We start from the raw sequence: 4,661 nt of genomic DNA, 5'->3' as shown, positions 1-4,661 counted from the left end.
CCTCTGGGTAAAACATCTGCCCAGTAGATACAAAAAGTGCATGTTCCTTTAAGAACTGACCACTGCTTAACCACTCCCTAATCCCACCCTGAATCACCTAGTTAGCATACTTGGCACATGTTTTACTATAGTTTATCCTCCATAAACTTTAACTGTACCCCTGTAAGGTTGCAGGTTCCTTAAGAACTTTTGCCCACTGAAAAACATAAAAATAAACCTTGCCAACTTGACTTAAAGAATGTTTAGTCCATAAATTCTTTCTAGGCTACCCTGACCTGCACCCCAGTCCTTTATGGGTCCCTGAACCCCTCAAACTGCATCAATTTTGTCTGTGTCCGTGTGTTAGAAAATGTCTATGTCATGTTTGTGCTGTGAGCTAGATTCTGTGACCTTGAAAGATTCAAAGTGCAGCCAACCAGAAAAAGGACTATACTAGAGAGAACACTGGGAAAGATTTATCAACTTTACTAACTACCTTAGACTTTCTACTGATTACTTTATAAGATAAAAGGAAAGGCTGCTTAAAACATTTTAGCAGATGCTGAAGGTTTGGAGAGTAATTATTAAGGAGTTTTGAAATTAATCATTTTAAGATTGGAGGAGAGTACTCTTGAAACTTTGGACAATTGCTCTGCCTTCCCCACTCCCTTTCCTGGGGTCATGGATGTATATCACTTATGAAGACTGCTATCAGCCCATCTCTCAGTGTAAAACCCTCTTGTCTCAGATCTCAGATCAGATTAAGAAAAGAGATTGTAGGGAAACATGAATCACCCTTCCCTATCTGGTGGAGGTGGGGCATAGTAGCCACAGCTAGACCCTGGGGGGAAGGGAAGCCCATTAGGCCCCATGACCAGCATTGGTCTTGACCTGTCCCCAGGAACCCCATCACCAATGGGAAGGTCCTGGAATCAGCCACCCCAGCCCCTAGGCAATGCCCTCTGCCACATCCTCCAAAGCCCAGTCAGTGGGTCTCCAGGGGAGGGCCAGCCTCTGGCAGGTAGCACCCAGTTGTTGCCTGGGAGGGTCCAGGTGCCCTTGGCAACACAGAGGGACTGTATGAGGTAGGTGAAGCCAGAGAGACTCTGTCCTTGGTAAGCCCACTCCTCTCTGTTGCAGTTGCAGAAATGTATTAGCTATGTAATTGTAAGGGCAAGCAAAGTGAGATTTTTTACTGTTTTTTCTTTTGGAGTGCTTCTCAGCACTAAAGCAATAAAGCGCCTTTGATTGAGTCTTGCCTTTGTTTGTAGGAAGGCCCACATCCTTTTGCTAATTAGGTCACAAAAGGTGTGAAGCCCTGGAAAGGTATGAAGCCCTCAGGCCCTGAAAAAGTGTATATATACTGGCAGGTTAGCATTTTGCTTTCAGGGCTCACTTATTGGAAGAGTGTTGGTGTGGAGACTTTGGGTAGCCATTAAGAAGCTCCCCCCCTCCACCAGCTTTGAAAACCCAGATGTTGGTGCTTCTCTCTCTGGTAACTATGTATGTAATATCTTGGTCAGACAGCTAGAAACCTGTCTGTTGATTTGTGTTATTTGCTTTGTTGATATTTCCTCTGTTTGTAATTTCTGTTTGTGTTTGCTCTGAAGTTCAGGGTGCTGACATTTTCCCCCTGAACTAAATGAATGATATATGTATGTTTAGTTAAGATAAGATTGTTAACCCCTTAAAGTTGCTTTCCTTAGAAAAGCAGATCAAAAAACCTGTGCTAGCAGCTCTCCTGTGTCATTGGCCTGGTGGTATTGGCCTTACACAGCCACAGTAGCTGCAAGTAACATTGCTGTTACAAAATGGCATAGTGGGTAGGATCTGCAAATCAAAGGGAAAGCATAGGGACTGGAATACTTGTTCACTGTTTCCCAGTTGTGGTAACTATGATTCTGTGGAGCCTGGAGCAGGAGAAGAGAGCTGCCTGTGTGTGAATCCAGGCAAGACCTGGGAGCAGTTGGCCCACAGAGAAAGAGACATGGGACTTGAAAGTCGATCTCAGGTCAAGATGAAAAGAGAACTTTACCTGGATGATTTATATTGACTGAGAAAATTGTAAATTGTTGTTACCCATGGGTGGATGGTGTTTGTATTTTCTGCCACCCCTTAAGGATGATATGTTGTGCTAAGGAAGACCCTGGCCTGGGGCACCCTGCTTGTGTAAACAAGTATTTTGGGGAATGCTACTGAATGATGTCTTGCTTAAGGATGTTGCTGTGAATGTTATAGTCTAGTTTATTGAACAATGATATATGCTGTGTGGGTATTCTGAGAAATGCTATAAGATATACTGAATGATATGTTTTATTTAAGTCTATGTGGCCACCTTACTAATAGCTATTATGTGATGCAATTGAAAAGTATAGTGCCTCTATTTGTTCCAGGATCCATGGCCATTTAGATTGTAAGGTCAAGGATTCTGGAGGGGTAGAATGTAATGGCAAGCAAAGTGGGACTTTTTGTTGTCTTTTGTTTTGGAGTGCTTCTCAGCACTGAGGCAGTCAAGTGCCTTGGATTGAGTCTTGCCTTTGTTTGTAGGAAGGCACACACCCTTTTGCTAGCTAGGTCATGAAACCCTCAAGAGGTGTGAAACCCTCAAGAGGCATGAAGTGCTCTGACACTGAAGAAGAGTTTAAATACTCTGAGGTTAGCATTTTGTTTGGGGCTCACTCATTGCAAGAGTGTTGGTGTGGAGACTCTGGGTAGCTGTTCAGGAGCCCCCCCAGCTTTGAAAAACCCAGATGTTGGTGCTTTTCTCTCTGTTCAGGTTGCTGACTTTTTCCCCTGAACTAAGTGACTGATATATGTATGTATAATTAAAGTGAGAACGTAAACCCCTTAAAGTTGCTTTCCTTAGAAAAGCAGATCAGAGAATCTGTGCTAGTAGCCCTCCTGTGTGCTGGTGTTATTTGTCTTACACAGCCACAGTAGCAGCAAGTATCGAAAGTTTATTGTTTGTCTTATTATTGTATTTCTAAATTGTATTGTATTTCTAAATTCTCTTATATCGTAAAATTAGAGAGACCATTGTAAAACAGAAATGGTGTTAGACAAAGCAAGTTTTAATCTGGATTTTGTTACATATGAATTGGGCTTTTAAAGGAAGAGATTAAAATTTTTTGAATATTTGAAAACTTAAATATTTAATGAGGTATATTTAGTTGTAAGCAGGTACTACTACTAATATTTACTATAATAACAGATTTTCATCTGAAAATCTTGGCTATTATGAAAGTACATAAGGCAGTTTAAAGATGTAGCTTCAACATATTAATGATGAGATGATGATTTTCATGCAAGGGAATTTGGAAGCACATTCGATAAATTGATAATGGGTTTGTTTCAAGTTTTAAATACATAATAACATTTTGGCTATTGTTATATATCTAAATTTTCTTATACTGTGTAATTTGGTTGAAAAAAGTATCAGCTATGTTAGAAAAGCAATTCCTCTTATCTAGATGTTAGATTAAGAATTGTACTATTTATTTTTTGTTTCATTTTTATTTTATTTTATTTTTTCCCAGTTATATGTAAATACAATTTTTAACATTCATTTTTAAAACTTTGAGTTCCGAATTCTCTCCCTCCTTTCCCATCCCACCCCGCCCACCACATTGAGAAAGCAAACAATTTGATATAGGTCATACATGTGCAGTCATATATAACATTTCCATAATAGTCATATTGTGAGAGAAAACATAGACCAAAAACAAAAACTCCAAACAAACAAAAAAAACACCTCTAGAAAAATAAAGTTTAAAAAGTATGTTTCAATCTGTATCCATACACTATTAGTTCTTTCTCTGGGGATGGATAGCATTTTTCATCATAAATCTTTCAGAGTCGTCTTGGATCACTGTATTTCTGAGAATAGCTAAGTCATTCACAGCTGATTATTTTACAATATTGCTGTTACCTTGTACATAGTACATTTCACTTTGCATCAGCTCATGCAAGTCTCTCCAGGCTTTTCTCAGGGCATCCCACTCATCATAAGAATTGTACTATTAAAAAAAAAAAGAATGAATGTGTTAGAAAGCTGTTAGGCCATTTTATCAGCCCTGCTGACCATGTGCTATAATATCTTAAAGTAGTGTAATTTAAAAAAATTATAAGCTTCCAAGTTTTGTCTGTATTTAAGAGGAAGTTTAACCTAAAATTCTTATCAACCCTGGGCAACAGTTTTCTATGTTACGGAATTCCTACTGAGTAAATAGGAATTCTTGCACAAAATAGGGGTGTGATTTTCAAGTCTGCTTCATCGAAGGGTGTATATATATATATACATATACACACACACATATATGTGTGTGTCTGTGTCTGTGTGTACATGCATATATATATATATATATATATAATATGTTAATTTGGAGGTTTGTGAACTGCTACATTCACTATCTATGTGAGATTCTAGAATGTAATTATTTTCTTAATTTCTAGTGAGCTATTTAAAGATTAAGGGAAGAAAAGATACTGAGTAAAATTTTTTTAAAGGCCTGGCAAACTTTGTTATTGTGATAAGGCTGATTTATTTGAGTATGTTCTTCTTGGCTTATAAAAACTGATTCTCTTCTCTTTTTGACGAGAGGGAGGTGGTAACTAGAAATTTTGTAGTAACTAGGAATTTAGCTCATTATAGTACCCTGAGGATTTATTTATGCTACTTAAAG

This window comes from Trichosurus vulpecula, chromosome 2, assembly GCF_011100635.1.
Source record: "Trichosurus vulpecula isolate mTriVul1 chromosome 2, mTriVul1.pri, whole genome shotgun sequence".
Lineage (NCBI taxonomy): Eukaryota > Metazoa > Chordata > Mammalia > Diprotodontia > Phalangeridae > Trichosurus > Trichosurus vulpecula.
This window is presented reverse-complemented; position numbering follows the sequence as displayed.